Source organism: Papio anubis, chromosome 6 (genome assembly GCF_008728515.1).
Source record: "Papio anubis isolate 15944 chromosome 6, Panubis1.0, whole genome shotgun sequence".
Classification (NCBI taxonomy): Eukaryota; Metazoa; Chordata; class Mammalia; order Primates; family Cercopithecidae; genus Papio; species Papio anubis.
Genome location: NC_044981.1, coordinates 152,413,428 through 152,436,061, shown reverse-complemented (window position 1 = coordinate 152,436,061; position 22,634 = coordinate 152,413,428). Strand labels below are relative to the sequence as shown.

The following is a 22,634-nucleotide window of genomic DNA, read 5'->3' as shown; positions in this document are numbered from 1 at the left end:
CAAAAAAAAAAAAAAAGATTGGCTACTTTTTTTTTTTTTTTACTGCAGTGACACAAATTTACAATGCTCTAGGACAGTGTCTCCCCAAATGATGTTGTGTAGGCTACTAACACACATGCTATTCCCCCCGTAAAAAAAGTTCTCACTTCAAGTAAGTTTGGGAAATGCTGACTCAAACAGGTTTCTTGACTGAGTAAGTAATACAGCACTTAACAGGCTAAGGTGTTATGGACCTCCAAGAACAGGTAAGCAACCTTTGCTAAATATATTTGGCTATAGAATCATCTCATCTCTTCCAAAGCAGAGCCGCTTCTCCCATTTCCAGGTACTAATACTCTATGGAACATAATTTGGGAAAGAAACACTACCCTCAAGATAGTCTGTATGTTCTATGTTGGATAGAAACATCAGTTTACTAGATAAAGATACTGAATCAGCACTAAATAATGTTTGAGCTTTAGAAATAGCAGACCTCTGTAGAACTATAATACTAGCTGCTATGGACAATTTCTCTTCTAGCAGATTTCACAAAAGAAGACTGGGCCTTTGCCTTATTCTCATTCTCATTCCCCATCCCACTTCACTCTTGTCTTTGGGGTTCTTGCTGCGCAGGTTTCCTTGCTAAGGCAGAGGAAGCAGAGATGATGAAATGAAAACAGATCTAGGGAAGTCAGCAGGAGTGTGGGGAAGCAGGATAAACAGGATGTTTATCCACAGTGGCTAGAAAGCATGTCATTAAAGGAGTAGGTTAGCTAAAGGGGTCAAAAATTAATGCCAATAGAACAGACAGAATAAAGTTTCAGGTCAGAGAGGCATGTGTGAAACTAACAACAGTAAGAAGTTAAGTAGATTCAGAATAAGATGGCAGGGAAAGTGTAAACAGTTTGAGACATACTGTTCATCACAGTTAAAAAGCAACATACAGCTGGGCGTGGTGGCTCACACCTGTAATCCCACCACTTTGGGAGGGCGAGGTGGGCAGATCATGAGGTCACGAGATCGAGACCATCCCGGTCAACATGGTGAAACCCTGTCTCTACTAAAAATACAAAAATTAGCTGGGCATGGTGGCACGTGCCTGTAATCCCAGCTACTCGGGAGGCTGACACAGGAGAATTGCTTGAACCAGGAAGTTGGAGGTTGGAGTGAGCCAAGATCATGCCACTGCATTCCAGCCCGGTGACAGAGTAAGATCCCATCTCAAAAAACAAACAAACAAAAAAAAAGCAACATACTAGGCACAATAAAATACCCTGCATGAGACTGCCTTGTGGTGATTTATCCTAGGGTTCTTTGTAACTAGCAAAACTCCTAGCTGGGTATGATGTTGCAGGCCTGTGGAGCCCAAGGCAGGAGAATGGCGTGAACAAGGGAGGCAGAGCTTGCAGTGAGCTGAGATCGCGCTACCTTACTGCAGCCCAGGTGACAGAGCGAGACTCCGTCTCAAAAATAATAATAATAATAAAATAAATTAGCCAGGTGTGGCGGCATATGCCTGTAGTCACAGCTGCTGGGGAGGCTGAGGCAGAAGAATGGCGTGAACCTGGGAAGGCAGAGCTTGCAGTGAGCCGAGATCACGCCACTGCACTCCAGCCTGGGTGACAGAGCAAGACTCCATCTCCAAAATAAATAAATAAATAAATAAATAAATAAATAAATAAATTCCTGGGCTCAAGTGATCCTCTTGTCTCAGCCTCCTGAGTAGCTAGGACTACTACCACACCCAGCTAATTTTTTCATTTTTTGTAGAGATGGGGTCTAGCTATGTTGCCCGGGCTGACTTCTATATATTTTCACCAAACATAACATTTTGTAATTTTTCTAAGCACGAAACAACAATATTGAAATAAAATTTCCTTTGGTTTTAAATTTTTTACTTTGGTAATGTTTTACTAAGAAAAGAATTACAGGCTGGGCACTCAGGCCTGTAATCCTAGCATTTGGGAGGTTGAGGCAGGAGGATTGCTTGAGGCTAGGAGTTCAAGACCATCCTGGGCAACATGGCAAGACCCCATCTCTACAAAAAATTTAAAAATGTTTTAAACTTAAAAAAATTTGTTTTCAAGAAAACCTTACTGAGTATTCCTTCTTTTTACTGAGGTAAAATTGACATAACATAAACATCACCATTTTAAAGTATGGAATTCAGTGACTGCCAGTATATTCCCAATGTTGTATAACAATCACAATTATATAATTCCAGAACATTTTTATCACCCCCAAAAAGAAATTGCATATCCATTAAGCAACAACTCCCCATTCTACTTTCTTTTTTTTTTTTTTTTTTTTTTTTGAGATGGAGTCTTGCTCTGTCGCCCAGGCTGGGGTGCAATGGCCGGATCTCAGCTCACTGCAAGCTCCACCTCCTGGGTTTATGCCATTCTCCTGCCTCAGCCTCCTGAGTAGCTGGGACTACAGGCGCCCGCCACCTCGCCCGGCTAGTTTTTTGTATTTTTTAGTAGAGATGGGGTTTCACCGTGTTAGCCAGGATGGTCTCGATCTCCTGACCTCGTGATCCACCCGTCTCGGCCTCCCAAAGTGCTGGGATTACAGGCTTGAGCCACCGCGCCCGGCCCCATTCTACTTTCATCCCAGCCCCTGGCAACCAATAATCTGCTATGTCTATGGGTTTGCTCATTCTGGACATTTCATGGCAATGAAACCATACAATATATAGCTTTTGGTGTGTGGGTTCTTTCACTTCACATAATGTTCCCGAGGTTCATCCATGTGTGGCAAGTATCAGTACTTCACTCCTTTATATGGCTGAATAATATTCCCTTATATGGATATAGCACAGTGTGTGTATCCATTCATCAGCTGATAGATATGACGGTTATTTCTAATTTTTTGTTATTGTGAATAATGCTGCTATAAACATTCACATACAAGTTTTTGTTTCAACATCTGTTTTCAGTTCTCTTGGGTATACAACACCTAGAAGTGGAACTGCTGGCTTATATGGTAACTTTTTGAGGAACCACCAAAATGTTTTCTACAGTGGCTGTACCATTTTACACTCCCAACAGCAATGAATGAGGGGTTCAGTTTCTCTATATCCTCATCAATAGTTGTTATTTCCCTTTTGCTATTATTATCACCATTCTAATGGGTGTGAAGTAGTATCTTGTGGCTTTGATTTGCATTTCTTTCCCTAATAATTAATGATGTTGAGCATCTTTTCATGTGCTTAAAGGTGATTCATGTATCTTCTGTGGAAAAATGTCTTGTCTTTTTTTTTTTTTTTTTAATTTTTGAGATGGAGTCTCACTCTGTTGCCCAGGCTGGAGTGCAGTGGCACAATCTCGGCTCACTGCAACCTCCACCTCCCAGGTGCAAGCAATTCCCCTGCCTCAGCCTCCCAAGTAGCTGGGATTACAGGCGTGTGCCACCACGCCTGGTTAATTTTTGTATTTTTAGTAGAAACGGGGTTTCACCATGCTGTCCAGGCTGGTCTTGAACTCCTGACCTCGGGTGGTCTGCCTGCCTCGGCCTCCCAAAGTGCTGGGATTACAGGCGTGAGCCACCGCGCCCAGCTGAAAAATGTCTTTTCAAGTCCCTTGCCCAGTTTTTAATGGGGTTTCTTTTTTGTGAATATTCATTTTTAAATCTATTAGGCAATCACCTTTTCTTGAATTCTTCAAGTTTGTAGACTGCTTTTAGCCATACTTTGGTAGAATGTTTAACATTTCCTCACCCTTCTCTGAATTTACATCTTATAATGCTCTCTAGGACACTGAGGACCAGCTCATGATACCTAACATATCTAAAAGTAGCTTAATCATTAAGTGAAAAAGACAACATTATGCTAATAGACTAATAGGGTCAAAAATAACTTGGTCATTTAAACTCAACCAACATTTTCTGAGCACTCCTATATTCAAGGCGCTGTATGTGGTTTTGTTTAAATACTTAAGAATCAGAAAATGAGTCTTTAATGTCTTTACAATGGTACTAACTACTCTATCATTCATTTTGCGTATTCAGTTCTTAGGTGGAAACTTTTTTTTTTTTTGAGACTAGTCGCTCTGTTGCCCAGGCTGTAGTGCTGTGGAGCAATCTTGGCCCACTGCAGCCTCCGCCTTCCAGCTTCAAGCAATTCTCCTACCTCAGCCTCCCAAGTAGTTGAGATACAGGTGTGCGCCACCACACCTGGCTAATTTTTGTATTTTTAATAGGGATGGGGTTTTGCCATGTTGGCCAGGCTGGTCTCAAACTCCTGACCTCGTGTGATCCACCTGCCTCAGCCTCCCAAAGTGCTGGGATTACAGGCATAAGCCATCGCACCCTGCTATCTTTGGCAGAAACTTTTTGTAAATGATCATCAAAGTCTCTGAATCCCAAAACATCAAGCAGTTTGCATTTCAAAACATTTTTATATGATTTAAGTAACAGATAGAAAACAATGGAACAGGCCGGGCGCGGTGGCTCAAGCCTGTAATCCGAGCACTTTGGGAGGCCGAGGCGGGTGGATCACGAGGTCAGGAGATCGAGACCATCCTGGCTAACACCGTGAAACCCCGTCTCTACTAAAAATACAAAAAACTAGCCGGGCGCGGTGGCGGGCGCCTGTAGTCCCAGCTACTCGGAGGCTGAGGCAGGAGAATGGCGTAAACCCGGGAGGCGGAGCTTGCAGTGAGCCGAGATCGCGCCACTGCACTCCAGCCTGGGTGACACAGTGAGACTCCGTCTCAAAAAAAAAAAAAAAAAAAAAGAAAACAATGGAACATCCTTCTTTTATAAGAATAGTTTTAAATTATTTTTGAGTTGTAAATATTTTTATTTTAGCACCCTAAAATAGTATGGCACTACTTAATGACATTCTTCATGAACAAAAGCATACTACATTTACTAAGAAAGCACGCATTTTCTGTCTTGAAGGAAGTGTAACAATGCTAATTATGTTTTACATCCATGAGGCTCATTAAGAGAAATCACATAACTAATATTATAATTTATCTTCTGAGCTTAGGGTAGGCAGATTATTTTTAAAATAAGATAATTAATTTAAAGATATAACATATTTATTTAATTCCATATCTAACATTTAACTTTAAACAATGTTCTTTTAAAAATGAAGGATGCTCAAGTATGGAAAACATAAATATACAAACACATACATAATTTTTATTAGAGTATTTAGCATGATATTACACTGTAGAATTAATAAGCACTCTTATATTAAAAAAAAAAAGCAAGCCACAAAACTCATACTTTCTATTTATTAAAAGTATTAATCACTGGACCATCTATGAGTTCAAATATTTTATCAAACCTTAATTGAAAAATCGTAACAAAGAAAAAAAAGAAAACCTAACGAATGACTTAGGAACAGTATACACCGTATGATCCCAGGTGATGCTGGTGCTGAGGACTCGGGAACCACATTTTGAAAACCACTGTCTTAGATCATGGCAAAGAATCTTTCTGCAGAAAGATTATAGAAGTATTAAAGAATCTTTCTAGAATATTCAAACATTATCTGAACATGCCTAGAACAGTCTCAGGCTTTGATAAATTCCTCAAGTTAAACATGAAACAGGGGCTCAGGTAATTTCATAAAGGATATACAGATACAGCTATATAGAGAGCAAAGAGAGAAAGAGATCTATGTGTATCTCTACTCTCTATATATTGATCTCTGTATATCGATATATAGATAAATATATATATTGGTCCAGTGATCCAGTGGTCCAGTGATTGATACTTTTCATAAATAGAATGTTGCTGGGCGCGGTGGCTCACGCCTGCAATCCCAACACTTTGGGAGGTCAAGGTGGACGGATCACGAGGTCATGAGTTCGAGACCACCCTGGCCAACACAGTGAAACCTCATCTCTACTAAAAATATAAAAATTAGTCGGGCATGGCGGCATGTGCCCAGCATGTGTCCCAGCTACTCTGGAGGCTGAGGCAGGAGAATCTCCTGAACCTGGGAAGCAGAGGTTGTGGTGAGCCGAGATCGAATCACTGTACTTCAGCCTGGGCAACACAGCGAAACTCTATCTCAAAAATAAATAAATAAATAGAATGTATGACTTTTGTGACTTCCTTTATTTTTTTTTTTTTTTTTTTTTTTTTTTTTGAGACGGAGTCTCGCGCTGTGTCACCCAGGCTGGAGTGCAGTGGCGCAATCTCGGCTCACTGCAAGCTCCGCCTCCCAGGTTCACGCCATTCTCCTGCCTCAGCCTCCGAGTAGCTGGGACTACAGTCGCCCGCCACCACGCCCGGCTAGTTTTTTGTATTTTTAGTAGAGACGGGGTTTCACCATGTTAGCCAGGATGGTCTCGATCTCCTGACCTCGTGATCCACCCGCCTCGGCCTCCCAAAGTGCTGGGATTACAGGTTTGAGCCACCGCGCCCGGCCCGACTTCCTTTATTTTTTTACATAGGAGTGCTTATATGATATATACCTATAAATCACATATATAGATACATATGTATATATCCCTTATGAATGACATACTTGGGCCCCTGTATATACAGTGATATATTTTGATATATATGTCTCAAAATAGCACTTTAAATCTTTTTATGGAATAAAGCAGACAATCAATCAATGAGCCCTTAGAGCTGTGAACATATTTTACATTTCAACTGACATGTAGTATATACATTTATACTAGCACTCTAGAAATCTCATGAGGTGGAGAAATAAATTTGCCATGTTTCAAAGGTCTCTAACTCCATTATGACTCATCTTTTCAAGACTGTCTCATTTTCTTTATTTCCCTCATTAAACACATTTTAAATGGTACATAAAAAAGTCAAAAAGGAAAATTCCTGGGTACTACAGTTGTATTAAGAGGTGGGGCCTTTCGGGGGTGATTAAGTTCAGAGGGTGGCATCCTCATGAATGAGATTAGTGCCTTTGTGTTTTTGTTTTGGTTTGTTTTGTTTTGAGATGGAGTTTTGCTCGTTGCCCAAGCTAGAGTGCAAGGGCGTGATCTCAGCTCATCGAAACCTCTGCCTCCCAGGTTCAAGCAATTCTCCTGCCTCAGCCTCCCAAATAGCTAGGATTACAGGCATGCACCACCATGCCAGGCTAATTTTGCATTTTTCGTAGAGATGGGGTTTCTCCATTTTGGTTAGGCTGGTCTCGAACTCCTGACCTCAGGTGATCCGCCCGCCTCAGCCTCCCAAAGTGCTGGGATTACAGAGGATTAGTGCCTTTGTAAAGGAGGCCTAAAGGAGCCTGTTTGTCCCTTCTGCCACATGAGGCCACCATGAGAAGGCTCCATTTATGATGCAGAGAGCAAGCCCTCACCAGACACCCAATCTGCTGATGCCTTGATCTTGACCCCAAATTTCTGTTGCCTGTAAGTTACCCAGTCCAAAGTGTTTTGTTGGAACAGCCCAAATGGACTAAGACACCAAGTGCCAGGAACAAATGAAAGCCAAAAGAATGCAATGGGCTGATGTATGAAGCCCAGGAAGATTTGAAATTGGGATATAACCCCTAGAAGCTGGGGTTCTAAACTGTCGTTCAAAAACAGATGACGCCGCCTTAGATGTATATATTTGAGGTGTGGAATTAGCCTCCTGCAGAGTCCAGAGGCCTAGGAAGAGCTACCGTGTCAGTGAAGACAAGACTAGGAAAACTCTATCAACTGGTCTGGCCTGGGGAGGCAATAAGGAAATTTGTTGTATGTCCTGGGATTGTGTTGTGTATAGTGTGTAGAACAAAAACAAACAGAAAAACCTTAAAATCACACACAGAGAGAAAAATGTACCTAGAAAGGCAAGACTATTACGCTGATGGCTGACATCATATCAGCAATAACCAAAGCCAGAGAACCATGGAGAAATCTTCCAAGTCCAAAAAAAAAACCCTTCTAATTCTATATCAAGCTAAGTTATATTTTTTAAAATGAGGGCAAAATAAAGACATTTTCAGGCAACAAGTGAAAAAATTTGTCATTCACAGATAGTTGCTGAAAGAATCACTGAAAGATATACCTAAATAAGGAGTATATGCAAAAAAGCAAAATCATATACGTCAATTCAAATAAGCCCTGACTATAAAGGAACTAAAATATATAAAGTTGGGGTAGGGTGTGGAGCAGTTAAGTGAAAACAAGGTAGAACTAAAATAATGGAGAGAAATAGCAGGAGGGAAAGATCTGAGGTAAAGAGTTCGAAAGTCCTCGTACTACTCTGGCAGAAGCTGGGAGGACTTGAAATTTAAGTCAAATATATATGTAAAAATGCAAGTGTAACTACTAAATTAGAAAGAGTATAAGTCATTTTCAAACCATAAGTTCAGGGAGAAAAAAGAAGTAAGAAAAACTCTATTAATATTGCACAAGTCAGAAAACAAGTGGGGGAAAAGCATGAGAAAAAAAAAACACCACAAGAAGACAGCAGAAATAATTCTAAGCCAGGTGCAGTAGCCCATGCCTATAATCCCAACACTTTGGGAGGCTGAGGTCGGAAGATCACTTGAGCCCAGGAGTTTGAGACCAGCCTAGGCAACACAGTGGGATCCTGTCTCTACAAAAAATTTTAAAAACAGCCAGGCATGCTGGCTAATTTTTTAATTTTTTGTAGAGACAGGGTCCCACTGTGCCTATGCCTGCAGTCCCAGCTATGTGGGAAGCTGAGGTGAGGGTAGCACTTTAGCATAGGAGATGGAAGCTGCAGTAAGCCAGGATCTTACCACTGCACTCCAGCCTGGGTGACAGGGTGAGACTCCAACTCAAAAAATAAATAAATAAATCTAACCATATGATTAAATACATTCATGTAAACAGATTAAACTCTCCCAATGTAAAAAAGATGCTTAAACTAGGAAAGACAATAAAGTTAAAGGAAAATAAAAACAGATTCCACAAAATCCTATTTCAATTAGAAAGCTGCTACTGTTTCTCTTAAAGAGCTGCAGTAGTAAGCAGTATGGTTTTCTTGTTTTGTTTTGTTTTGTTTTGAGACAGAGTCTCACTCTGTCGCATAGGCTGGGGTGCAGTGGCACAATCTCGGCTCACTGCAACCTCTGCCTCCCAGATTCAAGCGATTCTCCTGCCTCAGCCTCCTGAGTAGCTGGGATTACAGGCACGCACCACTACGCCCGGCTAATTTTTGTATTTTTAGTAGAGATGGGGTTTCACCATGTTGGTCAGGCTGGCCTTGAACTCCTGACCTTGTGATCCACCCCACTCGGCCTCCCAAAATGCTGGGATTACAGGCATGAGCCACTGTGCCCTGCCATGGCAGTAGGTTTAACAATCCAATTGATTGCCCCAAGTGTTCTGAAAACCCTGATTCATGAAGTTATGTAGCAGCAAAGAGAACCAGAATTCCCAATGCTTTGAGACTTGTTCTTTACAGAATCAATGAACTTCTCTGCAATAGAAAATAACCTCATAATCCTCTCCTATTTCTCAAGAGAAGTTCTTGACAAGGCAGTGATTCAAAGCCCTGACTAGGTTAAAGTGGGACTTTAGAGACCTTAGACAAGACTTCTTTCACGATCTTTGGCAGAGTCTTTGATGCCAATGTACAAGCAATGATTCATAGCGGCTCATGGAGCTTCTTCCTTCACCAAAGCAGCAAAACCAGATGTGCTGCCAGGTACTCAATCAGTTTTGCTGGCAAGCCACTCTTCACTGTTTTATGTCTCAATGGTCTTTCCAGTTTCCAAAATGTGTTCACGAAACAATAATTCTTTGATGGCATCAGCATGCTCTCAAATGACAAAAAAAGAGAAGCTAGCTTCACTAAGATACATCAGAATTACATTTGGGCCAGGCAAGGGTGGCTCATGCCTGTAATCCCAACACTTTGGGATGCCAAGGCAGGCAGATTACCTGCGGTCAGGAGTTCGAGACCAGTCTGGCCAACATGGTGAAATCCCATCTCTACTAAAAGTACAAAACTTAGCAGTGTGTGGTGGTACGCACCTGTAGTCCCAGCTACTCGGGAGGCTAAGACAGGAGAATCGCTTGAACCCTGGAAGCGGAGGCTGTAGTGAGCTGAGATCATACCACTGCACTCCAGCCTGAACAACAGAGCAAGACTCAAAAAAAAAAAAAAAAAAATTCATTTGGTTACATGCTATACACGTCAAATGGCACAGTTGCCAATTCCTTTAAAACCTTGATTTGGGGCCAGGTGTGGTGGCCCAGCCACCTGTAATCCCAGCACTTTGGGAGGCCAAGGTGGGCGGATCACCTGAGGTCAGCAGCTCAAGACCATCCTGACCAACATGGTGAAACCCCGTATCTACTAAAAATACAAAAAAATTAGTCGGGTGTTAACAGGCGCCTGTAATCCCAGCTACTCAGGAGGCTGAGGCAGGAGAATCGCTTGAACCCGGGAGGCGGAGGTTGCAGTGAGCCAAGATTGCACCACTGCACTCCAGCCTGAGGGACAGAGTGAGACTGTCTCAAAAAAATAAAAATAGAAATAAATAAATTAATAAAACCTTGATTTGAGAGACTGCAAGGAAAAAAAAAGTCAATTCTAGGGGAGTAATACCATATGTTAGAGGCCTTCATTGTTCCCCTGCACCCAACCACAAACCATCCAGAGTTTAGAGGACTTCACCAAGGCCTCTCCAATCATATCATTTCTTTTGCTTACAAGATTTTCTAAGATAAGGCTTTTGTGGGGGCGCAAATTCAAGTTGAGGTAAGGTCCCCAGCCTTTTCAAATTAAGCCACCTCCTTATCAGATAAAAGGATTCCCAACACCCAATATTTTCTGGCTAGGCACATATAAGGGTTTTCTTCAGCTCTGTTGACCTCTTGCTTCCATTAATAAGACCCTTCCAGATAAGAAAAACATGACTTGTATTTCCTTGCACATTCATTCTTAAGAGTAAGATCAGGCCGGGCGTGGCAGCTCACATCTGTAATCCCAGCACTTTTGGAGGCCAAGGCGGGCGGATCACAAGTCAAGGGTTTGAGATCAGCCTGACCAACATGGTGAAACCTCGTCTCTACAAAAACTGCAAAAATTAGCCAGGCGTGGTGGTGCACACCTGTAATCCCAGCAACTCGGGAGGCCGAGGCAGGAGAATCATTTGAACCTGGGAGGTGGAGGTTGCAGTGAGCTGAGATCACGCCACTGCACTCCAGCCTGGGCAATAGAGTGAGACTCCACCTCAAAAAAAAAAAAAAAAAGAGTAAGATCAAAGGGTACTTATCCTACTTTTTCTTTTCTTCTTATAATTTCTCTTATCTGTGTATGTGTAGGATTTTTTTAGATTTAAACTAGAACCTGAATAAATACATCTGACATGGTAAATTTTAAATTATTCTTCTCAATGGGAAACTGTTTTATACAGTCTTCACATATAGCAATAATTAAAACTGCACATAATCTAAATGGATATGCTAGCAATCCACAATACCCTATACTTGTGGGGTTTTTAAATTTTTATTTTATTTTTAAAATATGGAACTCTTCACAAATTTGCATGTCATCTTTGCACAGGGGCCATGCTAATCTCTGTATAGTTCCAATTTTAGTGCTGCCAAAGTGAGCACCCTATACTTATTTAAAGTAAGAGATAGGAAACAAATTCCTAAGCAATTTTGACTTAAAAAAAATGTTTTAGTCGGGTACAGGGCTCATGCCTGTAATCCTAGCACTTTGGGAGGTCAAGGCAGGAGGATCACTTGAACACAGGAGTTTGAGACTAGCCTAGGCAATATAGTGAGATCTCATCTTTGTTTTAAAAAAAAAAAAAAAAGTTTTAAATATTTAATTTTCAAATTAATAGGAAAATACATTTTAAAAACACTTTCTAAAAAAATATTGTCAACTTTCAGTTTACAGACCCCTCCTCAAAGTCCTAGAGTAAGATAAAGAATTCCTAGCCTAGGCAACATGAGGAGACCCAGTCCCTACAAAAATTAGCCAGGCATGGTGGCACGTGCCTAAAGTCCCAGCTAGTCAGGAGGGTGAGGTAGGAGGATCACCTGAGTCTGGGGAGGTTGCAGTGGCAGTGAGCCATGATCATGCCAATGCCCTACAGCCTGGGTAACAGAGTGAGATCCTATCTCAAAAAAAAAAGGATTCCTGATCTTCTATCTCTAATGTTATTATAAAATACACATTCAAAACAAACTACAGTGGCAACTATTAGACTTAACTATTGTGACAGAATGTCTTTTCTAAAGATGGTCACAACAGTATCTCTGTACCACATGCTCTTCCAAAACCTTGTCAACTCCCTCAGCAAAAGATGAAGTCTAATTCCCCTCCTCTGTCTGAGTGTACACTTGTAACCAATAGAATGTTGTGGAAATGACAATGCTCAGCTTTCAAGGCTTTGTCAAAAAAAAAAAAAAAAGATTTGTCATTCTTCACTTTAACACTTGAGGCCGCCAGGTTACACACAAGCAAGGCCACATGAAGGCAGTCTAGTCAACAGTCCTAGTCTAGGTACCAGACACATTTTGGTCCCCAGGAGTCAAGTGTGTCCATCTCAACTTTCCAGTCTTCCCAACTGAGATCCCAGGCACCACAGGGCTGAGAAAAACCTCTCCCCACTGTGCCCTTTCAGAGGGCACAACTTGCAGAATCGATGTGCATAATAAAAAGAGTGTTTCATGCCACTAAGTTTTGGAATGAGTGTCAAACAGCAGTATTAACAATAATAAATATATTAGGGGAAGAAAATTAACCCTGTCTCTAAAATTGGATATTTTTTAGTCTAAACAATGCTAGGCTCCTGACCTACAAAACACCAACAAAGTTAAATGCAATAAAATTACATACGGATTTTCTCTTGTGTCCACCACCAAAAGTTCTAAATAAAACAAACTTACACTAATTACTCCTGATTTTCACAAATGACAATTAAAGGCCTTTTTATACTTCAGCTCTTAAATAAGTCTCACAGAAACTGTGTTAACAAAGCCATGCCCACAGGCTCAAATGCTAGCTAGCTAAATTGTTAATATAAATTGTGATGTTTCTTCCCTTGCTATTATTCTCTTTCCGTTATCTAGAAAAAAATCATTAACAAAATCCAATAACACTGAATATGTCTTTTATATGTTGTTTACAATTGATAGTAATCATTTACTGCACAAGCTAAGACTGGAAGACATACCAACATCCATTAAAAAAAAAAAAGTTTAAAAGAAAGTAATTTTAAAAACTAGCCATTATACACGCAACGAAGTACATAAAATTTTATTAAATTGCAATCCCTGACTCAAGGCAATAGAAACTAGATCCAAAATAACCTCTCTAGCTTTACTATTCAGAAAGATCCCTTCTATCTCTTCAATATCTGGAAAGAAAAACAGAGAAAGAAAAAATAGAAGGCCAGACGTGGTGGCTCACGCCTTTAATCCCAGCACTTTGGGAGGATGAAGTGGGTGGATCACCTGAGGTCAGGAGTTTGAGACCAGTCTGATCAACACAGAGAAACCCCGTCTCTACTAAAAATATAAAAATTAGCCAGGTGTGGTGGCGCATGCCTGTAATCCCAGCTACTTGGGAAGGCTGAGGCAGGAGAATCGCTTGAACCCGGGAGGTAGAGGTTGCAATGAGCTGAGGTCGCACCATTGCACTACAGTCTGGACAACAAGAGTGAAACTCCGTCTTTAAAAAAATATATATATATCAACCAAACAACTACATAATGTGGTAAAAGAGTATGACTGACCACAATGCCCTGCTCATCCTTAGGGACATCAAAGTGAGCTGTCCAATCTTCCTCCCCAAATTTTACTGTCTAGTCCTGGGTCTACGTGGAAAGGTTCTGGAGCAGAAGAGTGACACAACTGTATCAAAAATTTGAGATCAGTCCAGTGGCTTTGTTTAGGATAGGCTGGCAGAGAGGCAAGGAGAACAGAACACTAAAGCTTAGGCACAACAAGATAATAAAGGCGCACTAAAAGTAAAAATGAAAAAGCTAAAGTTGAAAAGCTTTTTGAAAGAAAAAACATAGAAGACTTGGCAATCAAGTAGGGTGAATCTTCAACTATTACACAAAAGATCTCTTCTAAATTTATTAGATAGCTAGATCTTTTGTTTTATTGTTTCTGTGCTGGAATTAAGTATGTCTAAAACTACAGTGCAATATTAGAAGTATTAATATATCAACACCTAGGTGGAAAATGAAATATACAAAATTACTCAGAATTTTCAATTATACAGATACAGGAAGGGTACCAGCTATTGGAGTCTTTCAAAATGGCACTGTGAATACAGAAATGAATACAGCCAAGTGAGCAAAATCAAAGTGTCTCCAACTGATACATACTATGTGAGTTCCAATAGCACAGAAGTATTATTGTATGCATTTTTTACTATTATATCTCCAGCATCTGGAACTTGTTGAATGAGCAAATAATTGAAGTACACTAAATCTAACCTCCATAAAATATAATTTATGTTAGTTTCAAAGGATATCTTATGGCTCTGTAGCTTTCAAAAACCACAGCAACAAAGGATAGAGAACGGTAGCCAAACTAGAATATGGAATAAATCATGCTTTTGGATGTTAAAAAATCTCAAAAGACTGAGGAAATAGAAATTAAATTTAGCGAGACAGAACTAAGAGGAGGAAAACATGGGATTAATAATTTTAATTATAAATATAATATCTTCCCTAAACCCTCTCAGAAAAATAATAACTCAAATGTTGAGATGAAACTGAATATTACTAAACACATAGTAAGAAACAGCATAAAATGGGTAACATAATTTATACAATTTAAATACAAAAAGATTTAAAATATCTTAGCATTGATTTTACAAAATCAGTAGACAGAGAGACAGAGAGAAAGAAACAGATCCTGAACAAAATCCACCATCCCTCATGCAGCCTAATTGGCTGAGAAATCATCACAAGGGTAATATGGGCATTGCACTAACAGTCTCAGAAGCAGCCAATCAGCTTCTGGGTACAGATAATAAGCACCTTTAAATAGAACCTAGAAATTATTTCACTAAAATTTAGCAGTACTTAAGTTTTTTATTTAAATTGTTCAAGTCTAATTATGAGAGGGGAAATGTTGACTTAATACAAATTCAAAGATAAACTTTTACATAAGCAAGATAAGAAGCGTACTTTATTTACATCAAAGTGTAAAATCCTGTGTTACATCCTGCTTAACAATGCTTCCAAAAGAAATAAACAGCTATGTTCTATTGGCTTGAGTTTATAAATAAACTCTTCCAGAAAGCATTTCTTTTTTTTTCAATCCAACTTGTAAAACATGCCATGTTTTCCATAAGAAACTAGTAGGGTGTTGCTATGGGAACAACATTTTAATACCATTTTAAAAACACCAGTAGCTTCAAAGAATAATGAAGTAAAGAAAAATGAAGGGAAACTACTCTTATCTGATTGGGAAAAAAGATAATCCTAGTATTTCACGATGCAACTGTTATAATCATGTTATAATCAGGCAGCAACTAAGCATTTCACATACTTTTTCTGTACTTGGGAAGGAGAGTATTAGGGAATACTTTAGGAGATAATTAGCAAAGGTAAATGAATGCAAGCATTTTGAGTAAAAATAAACAGATGTTACCAGGTCCTTGTTCCAAGAAAGGAGAAAGGAAAGGACTCTGGTGTGTTGAAATTCTGAAACACTATCTCTAGTCATAGTCCTAGAAAACCCTCTGAATCAAATATAAGTGTTCTTTCAACTCGAGCATAAAGAAAATGGGAGAATTATTAAGTAATAATTGATACATAAGTAATGCCTGAAAATGTTCCATTTAGAAAATGTCCCCAGTTATAGATACCTAAGTGAATGGGGTGGGAGGGATCTTAAATCTTAATTGGGTAATTTAGAAAAATATTTTGAACTAGTGGTTTACACTTATTTCATCTGTTAATAAAAAACTATATTTTTGTTAATAGCAAACAAAACCACAATTGAGTGGGAAAGAAAGATCACTACACACTTCCAAAATTGAACCTGGCCTACAGAGAGCTGGGCTTTTTAGACTCCAGACTTAGACAAAGGTGCTGGAAAAAAGTCCACTGATTGCAGTCATTTTGCTACAGAGCAAAAAATATTTACTTCTAAGTTCTGAAGAGTAACATGGAATATATGGGAGGATTAATAACAATACTTTGCATTTTCATAATCCCATAAAGTCTACAAGGTACTCTCGTATAAATTAAATCACATGTCATTTTTCCCCTAAGATAATCAAGCTGGAAAGAACAACTATTATTCAGTGGCACATCTTCATAACATTCTGTCAGAGAATAATATTTATAGTTCTATTATAGGTCAACAACAGAATACTGGGTTTCAATAATATGAACTTTTCAATAAGTAGGAAAGACAGAGACATAAGACAGAATTAGGTTATATAAGACCATTTCTCATGAGATATATGAAAACACATTATAAAAGTCAAATTATTACATACAAAAGATTCTTGGTTAAGCTGTGATGAATACTAAATTGCTCTATAACTAGGAACTAACAACCCAGACCCTCGCCACACCCCTTTCACTACCTACCTATTTTTTCCATTTACTGTTAGAATGCTTTTCCCTCCCTCCTACACTACTTATCCTTTAAAGCCCATCTTAACTATTTCCTTATCTTTGAAACTCTGAGATCACCATGTCCGAAGTGGCCTCACTCCACTTACTGTACCTACTCTTTCAGAATGCCTTCAATCACAGTCTTGTAGTATTAATTATATTCAAAAATGTGTTTTATCTTCTGGACCAGCATATAAGGTTCATGATGGAAAGAACCATGTCATATATTGCTCTTGTATAATCCTCTTCATGATTGAGATCATAATCATCTCTTCCTCCTCTTAAATGTTTCAATGGAATCTCAAACTCAAGATGTCTTTTTTAAAAGAAAATCTCTGTCTGCCCTCTCCATCTTAGTTCTCTTCTAGAATTCCTCTCTCAAGAAGAGCGACTGGGTGAGGTGCAGGAGCTCACACTTGTAATCCCAGCACTTTGGAAGGCTGAGGCGGGCAGACCACTTGAGCCCAGAAGTTTGAGACCAGCCTGGACAACATACTGAGACCTCATCTCTACTAAAAAACAGAAAAAAAAAAAAAAAGAAGAAGAAGAAGAAGAAAGAAAGAAAATTAGCCAGGCATAGTGGCAAATCCCTATTGTCCCAGCTACTCAGGGAAGTGAAGAGGATCACTGGAGGCCAGAAAATCGAGGCTGCAGTGAGCTATTATCCTGCCACTGAACTGCAGTCTGGGCAACTAAGTATGACCCTGTCTCAAAAAAAAAAAAAAAGAGAAAGGCCAGGCACGGTGGCTCACAACTGTAATCCCAGCACTTTGGGAGGCCAAGGGGGGGGATCACAAGGTCAGGAGTTCAAGACCAGCCTGAGCAACGTGGTGAAACCCTGTCTCTACTAAAAATACAAAAATTAGCCGGGCACAGTGGCGTGCACCTGTAATCCTAGCTACTCAGGAGGCTAAGGCAGCAGAATTGCTTGAACCTGGGAAGCGGAGGTTGCAGTGAGCTGAGATTGTGCCACTGCACTCCAGCCTGGGTGATAGAGCGAGACTCCATCTCAAAAGAGAGAGAGAGAGAGACAGAGAGAGAGAGAGAGAGAGAGAGGAGAACCCACAAGCTATGTATTAGCAGTCAAATTAGTTGCCAAAGCCGGAAAAAATGGAAATCTTTGCCACCTCTCTCCCTTGCTGCCCATATCCAATTCATCAGTTTCTATCCATCTGCCCTCAGGAAAAATCTCTAAGTTTTTTTCCACTTCTGTCTATCTTCCCTAGCCTGATTGCAGGAATGGTTTTCTAACTACTCTCCCTACATATTCTCCTCCATCTTTACTCTCATCTATTGATACCACAGCCAGAGTGGTAAAAAAAAAAAAAAAAAAAAACTAATTTGACTGTGTCATTTCCCTGCTAAAACCCAAGATCATTAACACAGCCCACACAGCCGCATGTGACCTGGCCCTGTTAGGGGGTCTTCCTCTCTCAGGTCACTTTCATCCTCACTCATCACTCCAGGTACACCAGCATCTCCTACACTCTCAAATGTGGCATGCTGCTTCATGCTTATACACAATGTTCCCTCTACTCTGACTAATTAGCTCCCACTCATCCTTCAAATCTCTGCACAAATGAAATCCTCCTTGATGCCCTAAAGTTAGATAATCTTTCTCCTGTTATCCTTCCATGATACTATGCTTTTCCTTAGCTCTTATCATCCTGTGTAAATATTCGTGTGAATATTTGCTCATTAACAATCTCTTCTGAAAGACTTACAGTGCCTAGCACATAGAATAGGCAATGTATACCTACTGAATGATTAATAATAATAGAATCTAATATTTAATGAACCCTATATGCCAGGCACTATGTTAAGTGCTTTCCACAGATAAGTAAGTATTATTCTCCCTAGTTTTACAGGTGCAAAGAGATTAGTAATTTATACAAGATCACAGACCTTGTAAGTAAAAGAGCTAGGACAGGAACCTAAATCTGTCAGGCACAAAACCCATGCTTTTTACCCTTAATTGAATTTGCTCCCTCAAACCACTGCTTGTAGAACTAAATAAATATGTATTGATTACTTAAAATGTCTACCTTCTATTGGACAAGAGGTTACTGAAAAAACTGTGTACTCATACTATGAAAAATATTAAGACACTTTTACACTAAGATAAAGAACATGGAAAAATTTAACCAGAGTTTATTTTATGTTATTTTGTTGTTTATTTATTTATTTTTGAGACAGAGTATCGCTCTGCCACCCAGGCTGAAGTGCAGTGGCACAATCTCAGCTCACTGCAACCTCTGCCTCCCGGGTTCAAATGAGTCTCATGCCTCAGCCTCCCAAGTAGCTGGGACTACAGGCACATGCCACCAGGTCCAGCTAATTTTTGTATTTTTTTTTTTCAGTAGAGATGGGGTTTCACTATGCTGGCCAGACTGGCTCAAACGCCTGACCTCAAGTGATCCACCTTACTCCTAAACTGTTGGGATTACTGGCATGAGCCACGACACCCAGACTTTATTTTTATTTTTTGAGACTAGGTCTTGCTATGTTGCCCAGACTGGAGTGCAGAGTCTATTCACAAGCACAAATGTAGCACACTGCAGCCTCAAACTCCTGGGCTCAAGCAAACCTACTGCCTTAGCCTCCCAAGTAGCCAGGACTATGGGAGCACAATACTGTACCCAATTCAGTTTTATTTAATTTGGAAATATTAATCCATTAAGTTATACAACTGGGTCTCAGACTGAGAGCAATAGATGGCCCAAGACTAAATAGCTTCATACCTCCACTGTTAGAAGCAAGGCTCTTTACTTGTATAAAATAAGCCTTGCTGTAGTTAATATGTCCCCATTTCTGCCTTCACTGGAGTACTAACAGCAAATCCAGAGCCTATCTTGATTGGATTTATTATACTCTAATTGGAGAGTAGGGAGGAATTTTAATGAAATCTCACAAAATTTTTCTACATTAAGCTTAACTTGAATGACTTGAAAAAGGAAGCAGCTATAGTGGCTATTTTACTTCCTGGCAATCCTAATCAACCCAAAGACAACGCAAGGAAGCCACGCGGAATTGGATGGTTAGAGAACTCATTTGAGACTACCAGTAATCTACTAACACAAAATCTGTAGAAAAGTTTCTTTCAAAAAGGAATTAGAGCTGAATATCAGAAGATGTTTAAACAACAAAGTTATACTTGTGGAATAAGTTCTAACTCAGCTTTCTTTACTATTTGATTTCACTAACCTAATTATGGATACAAATAAGCCCATAAACTGTCCCATAACGTAGATAATTACGATGTAGGGTAGAAGTAATCCCTTTGAAAGGCAATTAACAAAGAAACAGTATTAAACAAACTCAATAGATTGTAATAATTTCCTCTAGATTAGTACCAGCTGCTACTCAAAAATTCATTTATGTTTACAATTAAATTTCTTCTGCTTCTGAGGCATCTTTGAACCTCAGTAGTCAAAATGTCACTTTTGGACCAGCAGCATCAGCATTATGTAAGAGCTTATTAGAAATATCGGCTGGGCACAGTGGCTCACGCCTGTAATCCCAGCACTTTGGGAGGCCGAGGCAGGCCTATCACCTGAGGTCACAAGTTTGAGGCCAGCCTGGCCAACATGGTGCTACCCCATCTCTACTAAAAATACAAAAATTAGCCAGGCGTGGTGGCGCATGCCTGTAATCCCAGCTACTTGGGAGGCTGAAGCAGGAGAATCATCTGAACCTGGGAGGCAGAGGTTGCAGTGAGCTGAGATAGCACTATTGCACTCCAGCTTGGATGACAAGAGCGAAACTCTGTCTCAACCAACAACAAAAAAAAAAACAAATGGAAGAAATTTAGAATATCAGGCTCTTCCCCAGGCCTAATGAATGAGAATCTGCATTTTAGCATTTTAACAAGATCCCCAGGTGATACATAGGGCCATAAAATCTGAAAATCACTGGATTACAGAATGACTCAAGGAGAAACAATCTTCACAACCTTCAGTGTGGGATCACTGGCTGTGATGATGCTGGAGACAGGCTAACTGCAAAAGAATACCGGATAAGCAAATCCATAGAGGCAGAAAGCAGATTTAGATTAGTGGTTGCCAAGGGCTGAGTTGGGGAGGGGAAGGGGTAATGGGAAATGACTACTACTGGGTACAGAGTTTCTTTGTGGGATGATGAAAATGTTCTGGAATGAGACAGTGGTGATAGTTGCACAATGTGTGAAAACACTAAAAACCAATGGATTATATACCTTAAAAGGACTGATTTTATGGTATGTGAATTGTATCTCAATTTTTAGAAAAGAAAAATATAGTAGCACTGGGTCTTTTCCAGTCTCTCTCATGAAAGAGTCTAATGGCTATTTCAATACTATATGACTGGCCATTAAAATTAAATATGGAGACACATACTGACAGTCATTCTCTTGAATAAAACCATTCAACTATTTTTCTATCCTATTTGCGTAGACTATCCAATGTTCAATAGTTGTATTTTGTATAGACTATGAATGGCAAATCGTGTATCTCTTCATAAAGACAAATGAGAAGGGATAATGAATGGCTGGAACAGAAGGGGACACATAATAATTTACACAATAATAATGCCTTGAAAGGTGATAGTATTATTATATTTCTAGTTGTAGTATTACTATTATATAATCTTCTATATCTTTCCCAAAACTAAGCAATCAGATCTGTGAAATTCAGGTCACCATCTTTACCCAACCCTCCCCATCTCACCCACCTTGGCTCTTTTGCTCAGTAAACTGCACCATCTAGCTAACAGAGAAATCATCACTAAAAGTTTTGTTTACTAAATCTCTCTTAAATCTCAAATACTTCTCTCCAATTCCTCTGTTTTTACAAAGTCATTCAAGGTAGGGCCGGGCATGGTAGCTCATGCCTGTAATCCCAGCGCTTTTGGAGACTGAGGCAGGTGGATCACTTGAGGTCAGGAATTTGAGACCAGCCTGGCCATCATGGCGAAACCCCGTCTCTACTAAAAATACCAAAAAAAATTTTAGCTGGGTATGGTGGTGCATGCCTGAAATCCCAGCTACTTAGGAAGCTACGGCACAAGAAGCACAAGAATCGCTTGAACCTGGGAGGCATGAGAAACGCTTGAATCTGGGAGGCGGAGGTTGCAGTAGCAGAGATTGTACCACCACACTCCAGCGTGGGCAACAAAGCAAGAAAATAAGTCATTCAAGATGGCCCCAGCCTAACATTTTAACCTTTCTACCCTCAACTCTTCCTTGCAACCATATTAGACTTCTTCCATTCCTTTAAAGAACCAACCTCTCTAGTCTTTATCTTGTAATAGACATTTTTTAATTACTAGTATTTTATTGTGGCATAATTTACATACAGTAAATTATGTACAAGTCTTAAGTGACCAGCTTGAATTTTGACAAATATAAACACCTGTGTGACCACCAACCAAGATACACAACATTTTGGCCAGGCAGGGTGGCTCACACCTATAATCCCAGCACTTTGTGGGGGGCTGAGGTGGGCAGATCACTTGAAGTCAGGAGTGTGAGACCAGCATGGCCAACATGGTGAAACCCCATCTCTATGAAAAACACAAAAATTATCCAGGCATGGTGGTGCACACCTGTAATCCCAGCTACTTGGGAGGCTGAGGCAGGAGAATTGCTTGAACCCAGGAAGGTAGAGGTTGCAGTGGGCTAAGATGGCGCCACTGCACTCCAGCCTGGGCGACAGAAGACATACAACATTTACATTACCCCGTAAAGTTTCTGTGAACTCCTTTCCACTCAATCCTCCTCCCTACCCAAGGCAACCACTATCTGATTTCTATCACAATAGGTATTTCTGTCTGCTCTTAAATTTCATATAAATAAAACCACACCCATATGTGTTATTTTGTGTCTGGCTTCTTTTATTTAAATTAATGTTTCTGAGATTCGTCCAAGTTATTAAGTACATCGATTTTCTTTTTTAGAGTTTAATAGTAATCTATGGATACACCATAAATTATCTACTCTCCTATGGCTGAACATTTGGATTTTCCCTTGTTTGGGGCTATTATGAATAAAGCTGCTATGAACATCCTTGTACAAGTTTTTTGTAGTCATGTGCATTAATTTCTCTTGGATACAAATTACTTAAAAATGGAATTGCTGGATCATGCAATACGTGTAGGTATAAATTCATCAGAAACTGCAAAC

General features: G+C 39.8%; 1 protein-coding gene and 1 pseudogene across 9 annotated transcripts in view; both read right to left on the bottom strand.

Moving 5' to 3' along the window:
• Nucleotides 1–22,634, bottom strand: part of CDK19 (cyclin dependent kinase 19) — a 217,264-nt gene that overhangs the window by 109,390 nt on the left and 85,240 nt on the right. The gene's annotated exons all lie outside the window — the stretch shown is intronic.
• On the bottom strand, nucleotides 11,392–11,489 carry LOC116275499 (annotated as a pseudogene).